This window comes from Chrysemys picta, chromosome 4, assembly GCF_011386835.1.
Source record: "Chrysemys picta bellii isolate R12L10 chromosome 4, ASM1138683v2, whole genome shotgun sequence".
In the NCBI taxonomy this organism is placed as follows: domain Eukaryota; kingdom Metazoa; phylum Chordata; order Testudines; family Emydidae; genus Chrysemys; species Chrysemys picta.
In genome coordinates this window covers 63360633-63374067 of record NC_088794.1, presented here as the reverse complement: position 1 = coordinate 63374067, position 13435 = coordinate 63360633, and positions in this window count along the sequence as shown.

Sequence of the window (13435 nt, the reverse complement as noted above, 5' to 3'; positions counted from 1 at the left end):
CCTGAGAGGAGGTAACTGGGCGCTGGATTCACTGCCCAAGCCACAGGCTGCATGTTCACTCTAGCTGCCCTGGGTGGACCCTGCTTGCACACTCTAGGCACCTAGCGTGTTAACTTAGTCGCTGTGAATCCTGCAGCACCCTGCCCAATCCCTGGGGCGGTGCAGAACATGCCCGTGGGACCCGAGCAGCGGTCAGCGACACCTTTTATGGCTCTGCAGAGCGGGCGCGTGCAGAATGACGAGCGCAAAGCCTGCATCAGTAACCTGGACATTACCCATACAAGTGGGTGAGTTCTGGGAGCGTCGGCATCTCTGCAGTGATTTAAGCTAAGCCCTGTGGAGCTGGCATGCAGTCTGCATGGCGCTGCCCAGATGGGGAACCTGGCCTCCCAGGAAGGTGGAGTGTCAGTCCAGTGCAGACTGGGACACTGTGAGAGCATGGTGATGGGGCTGGTACCACCTTAGCCACTGAGGACAGTTCCTGTGCCACCCACATAGGTAAGGCTGGGCCCTGCTGGGCTGGCCTGAAGCTGAGTGGACACTAAAGGGCAGCCCCAGCGGGGGGGTCTTCCCTCTGCACGGAGTGAGGCTGATCACAGGGCAAGTCACTAGCTGCTGCATTGCCCGGAGGGGGCAAAGGTATTAATGGCTGGCTGGGGAGCGAATGCCTGGCCAACCCACCAGCGGGATAGATACACAAAGCCTCCTGCTCACTGAGCTCAGGACCACAACTGAGCTTGGCTCAACTACTAGCCAGTTAATCTCACCTGGGCCTTGTGGATCTGCTACAAGCCACTGTATCCAGCGGGGCCTGCCCCCGCTCTGCCTCCCGGGCATCCAACCATGTGCCTTTTGCACCCACACCCTGCTTCCCCGCCACGTGCGTGCCAAGCTCATCCAGCTGCCACCAGGGCCCAGCAGTCAGGAGAAAGGAAGGTGAAATAAGGGTTGCAATGCCAAGCACCAGGGCTGGGTTTGACCCACTGTTTTTAAGTATCCTGCAAAAGGAAGGAAGTGGGGTTCTGTCCCCTTTGTTTTACTGCTTTATGATGGGTAATATGAGAGTGCCTGGGTGGGGGTGGTCATATCATGTAATGGACCAACATCAGGTGATGAGATTTCTCTCTCTCCCTCCCCCCCCCCCCCATTTTTGTTTTACCTTCAGATTGGATATCCCGGGTTTGTTGGGGGCCTCCTTGGCAGACCTAGAGCTGTGGAGTCAGAGCTTTTCAGCCCTTAATTGAAGGGGTGGTGGCTGGGGGTGTGTGTGTGGGGGGGGGTTAGATTCTTTAACACAGAGACTTTTTCTCCCAAGTGTCTGGCAGGCATTTGAGTTCAATAAGCATCTTTTAAAAATCCCTTCCCCTCAGACTCAGGTTTCACTCCTGTAGTATATGTGGTGCCATGATGTAGCTAGTTTTCCAGCTGTCGATAGAAACCACCAAGAAAATGGGAGTAGATAACTACATTTCTGGGGGACGGGGGGGAGGAGGAATTTTTTTTTTTAAATCTTAACACCTCCCCCTTGGGGCATATTTTATTCACCCTTTAGGAAATGGGGGAAACCCAATTTCTCTTTTTCCTAGAGGCTGATAGTCTTTAAAGCAACCTGCAAACTCATTTCTGGTGTAAATCCCCTAATGCCAAGTAAGTGAGAGCAGGATGAATTGGGCCCCGGATGTTTATACAGACAGCTGCCAGCTGTTTACACACACGCTAGCCCCTTTGGGTCCCAAATATCTGTGTGCACTGACTAGTCACAAACATGCAGGGCCTTGGTCCATTCTTTGGGACAGGAAGTGCTGTCTGTGCAGCACCTTGCTCGTTGGGGCCCTGGACACAGCCCGTTGGCTTCTGGTAGCTTCCAAAGCCAGGAGCATGGCTAGAGGGCTCACAGACTATTTAAAGGGATACTGCCCAGTTCCCACTGACCACCTCAAGTGGGACAGGCTATACAACAGGCTGGGCTCCCTCTGGCAGCCTAGCCCTTGATCCAGCTGCTGGGGATCTGGCCCTGGGGGACCGTTCTGGATGCAGGTAGAGTGATCAATCCTTGCACTCTGCCCACATTTGGGGGTTGTATTCACCAGTGAGTTGCAAGTGGCTGGCCACCATCAGGGTGACAGATGCAACACAATCCATTGGCGTCTTGGTCCAGTCAGTGTGTTAGTCCAGGTCTGGGCAGGGGCCGATGGGGCCCCGGCCAGGCTGCAGATGGGACTGGAGCAAATTCACTCTGATTGCCCCAAAGCTCGGCGTACCCCCCCTGTTCAGAGGGAGCTGCACATCTCCTGGCCCCAGATGAGGACAGTGTGTTACAGCATTGGATCTAAACTGTTCTCAGTGGTACCAGATGACAGAACAAGAAGCAATAGTCTCAACTTGCAGTGGGGGAGGTTTAGGTTGGATATTAGGAAACACTGTTTCAGTAGGAGGGTGGTGAAGCACTGGAACAGGTTACCTAGGGAGGTGGTGGAATCTCCTTCCTTAGAGGTTTTTAAGGTCAGGCTTGCCGAAGCCCTGGCTGGGATGATTTAGTTGGGGATTGGTCCTGCTTTGAGCAGGGGGTGGGACTAGATGACCTCCTGAGGTCCCTTCCAACCCTGATATTCTACGAGTTTAGCTCCTGTCTAGGGTGTCTAGGCCCAGATCCTCCAAGGTAGGTTGGTGTCTAACTTCCCTAGGAATCAATGGGAGCGAGTGAGGTGCCTAATAGGTGTGAGGCCCTGCCCTGGCCTTAGTTCTTTACCACCCGCTGGGCAGCTCAGTGCTGGCCTTACCAAGATGGCTGCCCTCACAAGGCCAGGGGCTTACCCTTCTCTTAGGCTGCTGGGTCTCTCCCCACTCAGTCGGCTGCTGGCGCCCTGACACTGGTCACTACTGCTGTAATTGCAGAGTCAGGCAGGGCCAGGGGCCAGAGAAGCTGTTAATGGGTTTCCTGCAAAGCTCGTTAAATGCTCAAGTTCTTTGGGGTTTTATCCCATTAACTTACTCGGTAGCTGGAAAAAAAAATCTGGCCAAATTTTTTGCACATGAAAGAGCAGCTGGGCTGGGGATCCAGGCTCCCCTCCCATCTTCCAGCCGCTCGCAAAGGGCATCACTCTGCTCCCCGGGCGCAGACAATGCCCAACTGGAGGACAAAGCAGGCTGCTCCAATTTGTAATTCAAAAGGGGTTTGGAATTCACATTCCTGGCGTTGGGGGAAGGGAGCTTTGGGGGCCATGCGCTGAGCCAGCCCCAGTGGCTAGGGAGTAAGGCGGCTGCAGCAGGAGCCTTCCTCCCCCGGCCATGTGAGCCAGGCTGTGCCCCAGCCAGCAACGCTCAGGAAGAAAGGCTCGTGCTGAGGAGATGGCGAATCCCGGCAACTTTGCCAGCAAGGCGATTCTGGGCTTGCCAGTGGATGCTGTAATCCAGCAACTCTAAAATGCAGCAGGACTGGGGCTAAGCCGGTGCGTCCCGTTAATCACAGATCCAGAAACCAGGGGCGGGGGCGGGGGCAAGGTGGGGCTGCAAACAACAGATGCTCTGGGAGGAATAAGAATAGAAATGAAGCACGAAATCCAGCTCAGCTTTCTCAGGCTGTGTGCGCCAATCGGGCACGTCCACACAGCCCCTGCCCCGGGGTACTCACAGGCTGTGCCACCGACAGACAGAGACAGTGTCCAAACAGGGCCTCTGATCTGGGGGTTGGGCCTGAGTCTCGGTGCTGAGCACCCAACATCCGCTGCCTCCCTGGGGAGAGGAGAATCAGAGCTGTCCGGGGATGCCCAGGGCCCAGTGCAGCGAGGGATGATGGAAGTGCCTAGGACAGGCCTGCACAACATGTGGCCCGCGTGGGCTCATTGTGCGGCCCGCGGGGGTTGAGTAGATGGGCTCACTGTGCGGCCCGCGGGCGGAGGGGGGGGTGAGTAGACAAGCGGCGGGTGAGGGAGGGGGGCTGAGTAGGTGAGCGAGTGGGCAGTGGCAGGGAATGAGTAGGCAAGTCGGGAGGGTGGAGGGCTGAGGAGGCGAGTGGGCGGGCAGTGGCGGGGGATGAGTAGGCGAGCCGGGGCAAGGGGGCTGAGGAGGCGAGTGGTGAGTCGGTGGCTGACCTGTTCTACTGATCTGGTCTTGCTCCCATCCCCTCTCCCAGGGCCGGCTCCAGGCACCAGCAAAACAAGCAGGTGCTTGGGGCGGCACATTTCTAGGGGCGGCATTCTGGCGCTGGCCATCATAGGTGCTGACTCCGGGGCATGGGAAAAAAGTGCCCTCGCTGCCCCAGCTCGCCTCTGCTCCGCCTCCGCCTGCTCCCCTGAGCGCGCCGCCACCGCTCCGCTTCTTCTCCCTCCCTACCAGGCTTGCTGCACGCGAAACAGCTGTTTCGCGCAGCAAGGCTGGGAGGGAGGAGAAGCCGAGCGGCGGGCGCTCGCGGGAGGCGGTGGTGGTGGAGCGGAGGTGAGCTGGAGTGGGGAGTGGTTCCTCTACCCCCCGTTACTTCCTGCACCCCCCCCCACCTTAGCTCACCTCCGCTCCGCCTGCTCCCCTGAACGCGCTGCCGCTTCGCTTCTCCCTCCTCCCTCCCAGGCTTGCCACGTGCGAAACTGCTATTTTGCGCAGCAAGGCTGGGAGGGAGGAGAAGCCGAGCGGCGGGCGCTCGGGGGAGGTGGTGGTGGTGGAGCGGAGGTGAGCTGGAGTGGGGAGCGGTTCCTCTAACCCCCCCATTACTTCCTGTGCCCCCCCACCCTAGCTCACCTCTGCTCCGCCTGCTCCCCTGAACGCGCTGCTGCTCCGCTTCTCCGCCCTCCCTCACCTGAGAGGGACGGGGGAGAAGCGGAGCGGCGGCATGCCCGGGGGAGCAGGCGGCGTGGAGGTGAGCTAGGGCGGGACGTCACGGGGGGCCCGTAGGAAGCAATGGGGGAAAGAAATGCGGCACGCCAGGGGAGGAGGCAGTGCTGGGGATTTGGGGAAGGGGTTTGGAAGGGGTGGAGTTGGGGTGGGGCCGGGGGCACGAAAAAGAAAGGGGAGGCGGCCAAAATTTTTTTTGCTTGGGGCGGCAAAAATCCTAGAGCTGTCCCTGCCCTCTTCAAGCGTTGCAGCTGTCCAGAGGTGCCTGCCTTCCACGCCTTCCTCATTCACACCTCATTCATTCAACAGGGCAATCGATTACAAAGTGGGGGGCAAGATCTTATTCTACTTCTAGCAAAAAGACATTTTTCTTTTACCTTAATTATACTATGTTAGGGGCCGCTATAACATATTACCGAGGTTCAATACTGCTGTTTCGGTGGGGCGGCGCTGGGGAAGAGGGTTTAATTCCTTGGGGCAGATGGTGCGCGGGGGGGGGTTCGGCAGCGCTGGGGAGGTTGTTTCCGTGGGGCAGTCGGTGCTGGGGAGGGCTGTTGTGTTTCAGGGGGGGCTGGGTGGCGCTGGGGGGGTTTCGGCCCTCAGTTGTTTTCTTTGGAGTAATATGGCCCTCGCTGCTTTACGAGTTGTGCAGGCCTGGCCTAGGACAAGCTCAAGTGGGTGTAGAGATCACTTCTGACCATGCTCCTGGCCACATTTCCCAGCATAAATGCTGGGCATGCTGTTATCTGGCTGGGCTAGGAGTGCAGCCCAGCAGGCGTGGCGTCTCGGCCAGGGCCTACTGCAGTCTCCCCCTGGGACCTTCTGTAAAGCACTTCACCTCCCCTTCCCCGGGGGTAATGGTGCACATGGGGCTAAACTCAGTCGTGTCCCCACAGGGCTTTGAGATCTTGCAGGGGACGTGCTCCAGCGAGAGGCAGTGAATTAGCACAGGCCACAGAGCAGGTGCAGCCGGTGTCCTTTAACTGACCACCTCCGCGCCTGGCGCTTACCAGGGGAGCTCTTGATCCCCCTCCATCCACTGGATTAGCCCTGAGCCTGGCCACCCACGCCACGTCTGTTCTGGGTGTTCACCCATTAGTTACACTGAACCCTGCCAGCGACCTACAGAATCGGAGCCGTGTGTGCTCCAGACAATTAACATTTACCCGCAATTACGCAGCCCCTTAGCCCGAACCCTGCAAGCCCCAGGCAGCTGGCACAGACCAGCCTTGGGTTTCTAATTGCAGCGGAGACACCCTGAGTGACACTGGCCAAAGTTCCGCTTGGCTTACAAGAGCCAGCCAGCTCTGTGAAACTGCCTGTCCTGTTCCCAGTGTGGACCCGTGTCACATGCTGGGCTGGTGGGCGGAGGGGGAAGACCGGCTAAATTGGATCCCAAATATTTTGAGGGTCATAAATGTTCTGCTGGACAGTGTGAGACCGCTGGCTCCCTGGGCATCATCTCACCCCCTGCCTGGTCCCACTGGGCTCAGAGTATTTCCACTATGACGGAGAGCGGGCTGGGAGCAGCGATTCCCAGGCTGAGTTCTGCCGACCCAAGATTCAGCAAAAACATCTGGATCTTGAGTGTTTGCCCAGCACCCCCTTTCCCCCCAGGTTCTTTGCCCATCGCTCCTGCCATCCATGTTTCCCTGGGAAGCCCAGAGGTCGTAGGGGACATGGGGGGGCGAGCGTAGACGTGAGCTGCAGGGGGTTCCCTGCAACCAAAGGAAAAAGGGCTCCAGGGCACTTGGCAAGAGGTGGGATGTTTGGAGGGACCCCCCCCCCCTTTGCCCCAAACCGCCCTGCTTTGTCAGCTGCAAACCCCAGGTGCCTCGCTCATCCAGCACAGCTCAGAGCCAGCAGACCCTCCTCCCAGGATCTCCCTCAGGCCTCCGCAGAACAGTAACAAGCCCCTGCGTTTGCCTCAGGCCTTGCACCTGAACATGCTTTGCCATGTGCAGGCAGCTCATGCTCATTGGCCAGAGGAAGATCAGAGAGTTTAAGTGACTTGCCCAGGGTCATAGGGTACGTCAGTGCCTGAGCCAGGCATAGTCCCCAGGAGTCCTGGCTCCCACCCAACACTGCCTGCCTGAGACCTGCCGCATCTGCATTAGCCTGTTGTACTTAAAGTACTGCACAGGATCTTTTTAGGGGGAATAAGGCAAAATGCCACATTTGTTAGTAATACATGTATTCATTAACTCTGTATTATATGCATATAATATATTACACTTACACACACACACAAACACACTCCGTCTTGTTGTTACCAATTAGTTGCTCCCCTTAACTTCACTGGCCAGGTGAGTTAGATGGGGGAGGGGGTGGAGCCGGGCTTCTGCCGATCCGGATCGATGCTCCCATGTTGACAAGACGAGACCCGGGGTCCTCTGCAAGACACCTCACTTTTATAGCAGCTTTTCTCTTATGCAAATTTATACCAGATTCAAACTCTGTGTCTGTGTCCATTGGTCCTTTGTGCTGCTTTCTTTTGAGTGTTGTCCCAATGCTGCAAAGAGGGTGTTTCCAAAAGAAGGTGCTTGCTTCTAACCCCCGAGGCCGTCGGTATGTCTGCTTGTTTTTAATGAGCCCACTTGACACGTTTTATTGTCTTTAGGTCTGTCTCCCAGCCCCTCTCCAACAGTTGAGGCTGTCTGAAGGTGCTGCCTTTCATGCCTTGCTCATTCACACCTCATTTATTCAACAGGGCAATTGATTAAGAGTGGTGGGGGGGAGAGCTCTTGTTCTACTGCTAGCAAAAAGAAATTTTTCTTCTATCTTATTCTATCCTTAGGGGCTATAATATTATACCAAGGGCAATGCAAAGTTTCTAAATGAGGCTTTGATACAAAGTCCCATGAAAACAGAGGTCACACGTGGGAAGACCCACCACAAGGTTATATGAAGAGGCACAATGTAAAGTCATATGAAAATTATCAGAGATTTATCTACATTGCCCCCTTTTGACCTCTCAAGAACAATTCTTGAGTGGTCACCACATAAATCTTTTGTATTTGTTGCAAACAAACCAAACCATTATAACCAGGTGAATATAACTAAAACTATTACAATTGACTAAACACCAGATATAACAAACACAAATGCAAATAATTATAATGATAATAATTGGAAATACAACAAAACCATTACCATTACAATAATTGGGTACATTGACAAATAAAATGAGGCCCAAGTTTGATGCTGCAATAGCCATCAAACAATAAAATTCACTGAGGTCAGGACCTTCTTAAGCACACACAACAAATAAGATTTTGTAGGAGTACCACAGTTGTTATGCAAGGTTAAGCTGATTTGGACTTAAACTAACATTTAGTTGCTAAAATGTTGTAGAATTTCCTATTTTTAATAGTTGTTCTTAGAGGTTTTTGGGGACCTGAAAGATGGGGCCATTCAATTATGGGCCAAGGTCTTACAGGTTATGGAGGCCCAAGAACTACCCTTCAGGGCTTGGGGAAGTAGAACCAGAGTGCATAGAGGAAAGTGTGGAATTAACAATACAAGCAAATGTAACTAACAATACAAATGTATTAATAACAAAAATTAACAACAAAATGACTATTAGAGAACCTAACAAAAAATAAACCTGATGCCCTGGGGACCAAAGTGTTTTGGACACAAGTGGTGATTGATAAATTGGATGGACATGGGGGAAGTAGAGAGAGGAAAAGACATTTGCCCTGTCTAGTGTAGTACCCCCTCTTTTTCTGGACCCAATGCTAGCACAGGACACCACCAGAGACAGACACAGAACATGCAACACAGAACACTGAACACAGACTTTGTCATGACACTATAACCATGGTATTTTATAACTCTTCAGCTGGTACCAGCTCTCCTGATGTTCTGGTTCAGAGCCTGAAAGATAGAAGCTTGGAAACAAATTAGCACAGTGCTTTCACCATGGCAGAAACTGCTTGGTCTCTGCCACAGTGTGTTTGGTACTTGGGGCTGCACAAATGCTAATTAAAAGGTACATTTTTTGTGAGTGTAAATCCTTCCTTTTTCTCAGTAAAAGGGCGTTAACACTCCATCTAGAAAAAAAATTCTGTTTTAAAATCTCCAGCCATTTTGCCATGGCCTGGAGATCTGAGGCAGAAGCAGGCACTGTTGTTAACTGATTCAATGGCATTTTGGCCCTGGGAGGAGGAATTTACCCAAATATCCCCCTTCCCAATCTCCAGAGGGGTCCCAAAGGTCTGCCCCTTCTGGGGTCTTAAATGTTTCTTCTCCTGATGTTACTGCTGCTGTAAGATTTGAGAGTGCTGTTTTAACTCTCTGTACCCAACCTGTTTTCCAGTTTCTCTATCTGTTGCTTGCCTGGGCCCGATCCTGCTTTTTCCAATAAACAGTTCCTTTCCATGGGCACAAGCCTTGTTCCACTACCAATTTAGCAAGGAGGGTGGGCTTTCCAACTAACCCCCACCCTTCCTGGTCCCATTCCTTAAACATTTTCTGCAAAATTGTGAAATTACCACAATATTACTTACAAAAAACAAAACAAACAAACAAACAAACATAAACCACACTACACTGCCCAAACTCCTATATCCTTCAGAGTTTGGCTTAACAGAACAAGATCTGTATCTTATGTTTTTAACCCACTCTGGGCCAGAGGGAGAGACACTAAGCCTCCCTCTGTATTACTCGGTCTGCTACCACCGAGGGTTCATACACCAATTATACAAATCCTTCCCCGGATCAGAGTGAGAAACACTAAGTTCTCCTCTTTATCTCAGTCTTGCTACGGCTGAGGGTGTATGTACCTCTATAACACAATTTAAAACCTAAACTATATTCTTCAGAGTTTGGTTAATTAACTGAAAGTTTACACTTTTTTTTCCTAGTATGTACCTGTATAACACAATTTAAACCTAAACTCCTATATCCTTCAGAGTTTGGTTAATTAACTGAAAGTTTACACTCTTTTTCCTATAGTGCCAGGCTTGCTAAAGCTGGCGGTGTGCACACCAGTTTTATAATAACTGTGGATTCTATGCTTGCTCCCCCTTTCGCATTCTCCACCAAAATGTTGTACTTAAAGTACTGCACAGGATCTTTTTAGGGGGAATAAGGCAAAACGCCACATTTATTAGTAATACATGTATTCATTAACTCTGTATTATATGCATATAATATATTACACTTACACACACACACACACACACAAACACACTCCGTCTTGTTGTTACCAATTAGTTGCTCCCCTTAACTTTACTGGCCAGGTGAGTTAGATGGGGGAGGGGGTGGAGCCGGGCTTCTGCCGATCCGGATCGATGCTCCCATGTTGACAAGACGAGACCCGGGGTCCTCTGCAAGACACCTCACTTTTATAGCAGCTTTTCTCTTATGCAAATTTATACCAGATTCAAACTCTGTGTCTGTGTCCATTGGTCCTTTGTGCTGCTTTCTTTTGAGTGTTGTCCCAATGCTGCAAAGAGGGTGTTTCCAAAAGAAGGTGCTTGCTTCTAACCCCCGAGGCCGTCGGTATGTCTGCTTGTTTTTAATGAGCCCACTTGACACGTTTTATTGTCTTTGGGTCTGGCTCCCAGCCCCTCTCCAACAGTTGAGGCTGTCTGGAGGTGCTGCCTTCCATGCCTTGCTCATCCACACCTCATTCATTCAACAGGGCAATTGATTAAGAGTGGGGGGAAGAGCTCTTGTTCTACTGCTAGCAAAAAGAAATTTTTCTTCTATCTTATTCTATCCTTAGGGGCTATAATATTATACCAAGGGCAATGCAAAGTTTCTAAATGAGGCTTTGATACAAAGTCCCATGAAAACAGAGGTCACACGTGGGTAGACCCACCACAAGGTTATATGAAGAGGCACAATGTAAAGTCATATGATAATTATCAGAGATTTATCTACAAGCCCAGGGTGCAGACTGGCCCCGGCAGCCCAAGTTTTCCCCTGGTTGTGCCCAGGACCATCCGGGTCTCTGAAGTTCCCCTCTGAGTGGTGCTTGTGTATCTGCTCCCCTAGCTCCAGTGCAGTGCCAGCCCTGTGATGGGCACAGGGAAAGCCAGGCTGCTAATTAAGTTAACAAGCTGCAGAAGGCCAATGCCTCTGACAGCCTCCAGGGAGGAAGGAGGATGACCCCCCACTCCCACCCCAGGCCTAGCTCACTCTGCAGGCTCACAGAGGCTCTTGAATGCTCCCAGGCAGTGTGGCCCCCCTATGGGTGCTGGTCCCTTGCCTTCCTTCAGGCCCAGTGTGCCCCCTGGAAATGAAGGGGGGTCTAGGCTGCTCCCCTGGGCCTGAGTGTGAGCTGTCCCCTCTGCACCACCCATCAGGTACCCACCTGACTCAGCCTGTCCGTGGGTGCCTCGCACTGCGTGGGGCTGTGTCTGCTCTGCACACAAAGCAAGCCAGGCCCTCCTGTCCTAGGGCCCGATCCTGAGCTGTCCTGATGTCAGCGTGAGCTGCAGCTACTCAGCACCTCCCAGGATTGAGCCCTGACCTCTGGCTCCTGCCTTCTGGCCCAGCTCCAACTCAGATCGGCTCCCAATGCTGCTGAGCAGATGAGGTGGCAGGAATCTGCGCCCACGTGAGCTCAGCCCTTTGCTGCCATCCCCTCACGCCGCCTCCTCGCACGGGACCATCAGTAACCCAGGCTGGACTCTCTTCAGGGCAGGGATTGGCTTTGTTCTATGTTCGTACAGCACCTGGCACAACAGTGCCCTGAGCCCAGTGGGATCTTTGGGCACTGCCAGCCTGGTGCTCAGCTCAGCTTATTGTTCTGGGTTTTCTACAGCGCCTAGCACCATGGGGTCCTGGGTGCTACGGCAACCCAGCTGATACAGGATGAAGATACCGCTCTGCTGGCCAGCCAGCACCGCTTGCTTTAGTGGAATCCCATTTCCCTGCTCATCAGGAGCTGGGACGGCTCATTCGCAAGCCAGGCCTGGTCACTGCTAAATGGGACCAGAAAACTTCAGCAAACCAAGGCGAGGCTAATTTAGCCTCCTCTAACACACTCCCAGGTCTGGCGTATTTAATCCCTTCCCGGTGCCAGCAAACTTTAAAACCAGCCAGCTGGGAAAAGAATGGGCCCTGACTCCGGCGTCCTCTGAACTGTCATTACCTGGCATGGAGCCCTGTGCTGCTCGGTGCTCTCCTGGGGTGTGGTTCTGTGCTGGGTTAGGGATTAGGCTGGTTCATTTTCCGAAGCAGCCTGTATTTAGAAACCTCCTGTTCGCTCCCAGGGCTCTGCGGTGCCGTCTGCCATGCAGAGAAGGGTCATAGAGGCCATTGGAGTCAGTGGGTGTCTCTGCTTCACACCAGCTGAGGATCTGGCCTGGACAATATGTCACACACACACACACACTTCTAGCTGCCACCTTCTCAGTGCCAGACGTTTGCCTCACAGCCCAGATACAAAGGGCTGACACAGACCATGCCCAAACCGCTGCATAGGGCCTGTCACAATGTGCCTGGATGCTGCTCAAAAGTGAATTGGGTCCAATTAACAGGACGTCACTTGGAAATGGCAGTTCAGGAGTTAAAAGTAGTTTGTGCCTAACCTCCCCCAGCCTCCTGCCTCCCTGGCCTGACCTTTACATGCTGCTCTCCCCTGCTGCCTGATGAAAGACCCCCACAAACCACAGCCCCGCTCACACCCTGAGGTCAGTGTGAGCAGAACCCCGGGCCTGCGGGGCGCTCAGCACAGGATGGGAGGGGAACGGATTAGCCTGGGGCCAGAGGGGGGACACAGAGCAGAACCTGGAAAAGTAGGGGGAACATTCTTCTCTCTGGCCCTGTTCACGAGCAGCCACCTGAGGGGTGACGTGGAGAGAGCGGGCTAGACCTGTGAGCCCAACACAGAGCTAGGGTCAGGCAGCTACTTTGCTGGACAATGGGCAAGGAAGGGGGTGGGGGGGTGCCATATTTTCCCAGTTAACCCCAATGGAATGGCCTGGCTGATGTATGAGTCACCACTGCCATGCCACCTCCTGCATGGTATAGAACAGCGTGTCATAGGCCCTGTAATGTTAACTGCTAATGGAGATTTGGCACAACACACTGTAGCCAGGGGCTGACCCCACTTGTGCAAAATCCTCGGCCGAGGCTGCAGTATCTGGCCCTTGCAGCAGGTAGCGCGTCTCCATCTACTCTTGTCCTCATCTCCACAAGAACTAATCACTAGCAGCCCCCAGCACCTTTCAGCCCAAGCCAGCAGACTCGCTCAGGCAGAGACGGGGAGCTCCAGTCTCTGGGGCCTGACTTCAGTGGCGTTTGTGGCTCTTTGTTCAGGGCACTCAGGCGTGCAGCTGAATTAATACACTCTGGCCCCAGCCACAGCTTTCTTCAGCTGCCAGTCTCGGGCCTGCCCGGCAAACGCAGCAACGCCTGGCTCGGGCAGGGCCGTGCAGGGGACAATTGCCCTGGCGGCGGAGCGTGGCATCGCCCTTTTAAGAGGGCGCAGCACCCGCCTGCTCCGAGCCGTGCGCAGGTGCAGCCAGGTTCGTGTCCTTGCAAAATATACACAAGGCAACGTGCGCTCGGCCGTCTGGAGCGTGGCGCGGCGCGGGGGGAAGCACCTCCCTGGTCACAGGGTGCGGACCGGCCGGGGAACCCCTGGGCTGGA